At 43.4% G+C, this 1,842-nt stretch overlaps 1 non-coding gene across 1 annotated transcript; it reads left to right on the forward strand.

Annotated features, from left to right (window-relative positions):
• Window positions 1–926: 926 nt before the first annotated feature.
• LOC131154661 (small nucleolar RNA R71) lies at window positions 927–1,031 on the forward strand. The gene has a single exon (XR_009136577.1). It is a non-coding gene; the product is annotated as a small nucleolar RNA R71 (small nucleolar RNA).
• Window positions 1,032–1,842: the final 811 nt, after the last annotated feature.

Genomic DNA, 1,842 nt, shown 5'->3' on the forward strand with positions numbered 1-1,842 from the left:
ACCACTTTGTAAAGTCGTCACTACCTAGGCTTGCTCAGGATATGATGAGGGGCCAGCGTCTAGTTCACATTCCACCCTGTATTGTCCCTTTGGGTTCACTAAGGGCTGACTTGGAAATTTTCCTTAGTCTCTTCGTATCAAAGAAGTAGCTAGTTGCCCTAGGGTGGCTTCTAACATTGCGATGGATTGGGAGTGGGAATGAAGAAGTTGTCGATCCATTTGACGATTAGCCTCATTGCTTTTAAGGGCTTTCGACACTGTCTCCTAAAATGTGTTATACTTAATTTGAGGGGGAGAAAAATGTGGAAAGGGTGAGGATCTAGGGGATGAATCAGGATGATTTTGAAAATTTTGGTATAGGCAAGGAGGTGGAGCATTAGGGGCTTGTGGAGTTCTTTGGGATTGAAAACCCGAAACTTGCGGCCACCAGGAGAAGTTGGGATGTTGTGTCCACCCGGGGTTGTAGGTATTAGAGTAGGGGTCGTTTAATGGCCTATTATACCGATTGTAGGTGGCTTTCACTTTCTCCTGCACATGCTCAGGCTAGGAAGGCGCGTATAGGCAATTGTAACATGTATGGAAAGGGTCTGAGCAGATTGCACAAACCTCTGCACCGGCCATTGTCTGTGATTTTGGTCCTAAGGACAAGCATTGGTCTAACTTTTTGGATATGGAGTGTAGGGTAAGGGCTAGTTCATGGCTCTTAGCCAACTTGTAGACTCCCTTAGGTTTGGAAGTGGATGGGTTAGGGGGTCTATGAGTAGAAGCAGTGTGCTGTTGAGAATTCTCAGCAAGATTCTCGAAGAGAACCCATGCCTCATTCTCATGCTTTGTGAGGAAAGTACCTCCGCACGAGGCCTCTACCATGGACCTATCTCTCTTAGCTAACCCTTTCGTAAAAGGTTTACATCAATTGCCACTTAGGGACCTAATGGTGTGGGCATTTATGGAGTAGGTCCCTAAAATGCTCCCAGGTCTCAAAGAAAATTCCCTATCTGTTTGTGTGAAACTCGTGATTGCCCTTTGTAGCTGGTTAGTCTTCCCAATTGGGAAGTACTTTTTTAGGAATTCATGCTACATGATGGCCTAGTTGGCATCGAGTTTGGCTTTAAGGATGTTAGCCAATACTTGGCCTTATTCTTTAGAGAGAACCGAAAGAGCCTAAGACGAAGGTCATCACTAAAATTAGGTATTCGGATGGTGGAGCAGATCCCCAAGAACTCATTTAGATGCTAATAAGGATTTTTTGTGGAGTTCCCATAAAAGGTGGGCAGCATCAAGATGATTGAAGTCTTAATCTCAAAATGTGTCACCTGAACATCTGGGAACCAGATGTAGGACAACGATGTGTATGCATTAGGCACAAAGTAGTCCCTAAGCAGCCAAAGTGGTTGCTCTCCCACCATAGGTAGGTGGGGAGCTTGGGTTTCGGGAGTTGATCAGTGGCAACTGGTGGGTCTTGTTCGGCCATGACTTTTGGCTCAGACAACTTAGCAATCTATGGATTAGAAGTAAGTTTCCTAAAGGACCCACGAGATCTTTCAATATTAGGATCTATAGGAACTATCTCAGGGTCCCGAGAATGCAAACCAAACATACACACTTGAAGCACATAGATTAAAGACTTCAGAAATAGTAAACAAAAGTAAAAAATAAAAAAAAATTAAAATAAAAAGGAGAGCAAATCTGTAACGACCCGAAGAATAATGGTATTTAAATAATAAAGAGGGAGGAAAATGGAAACAAAAACAGAAGGAAGCAGCAGGCTTTGTTGACGAACGTGAAGCACTTTGAAGATAATAACTTGAAAGATTTTTACACAGGGCCTTGTCGACCAACACA

This window comes from Malania oleifera, chromosome 4 (assembly GCF_029873635.1).
Source record: "Malania oleifera isolate guangnan ecotype guangnan chromosome 4, ASM2987363v1, whole genome shotgun sequence".
In the NCBI taxonomy this organism is placed as follows: domain Eukaryota; kingdom Viridiplantae; phylum Streptophyta; class Magnoliopsida; order Santalales; family Ximeniaceae; genus Malania; species Malania oleifera.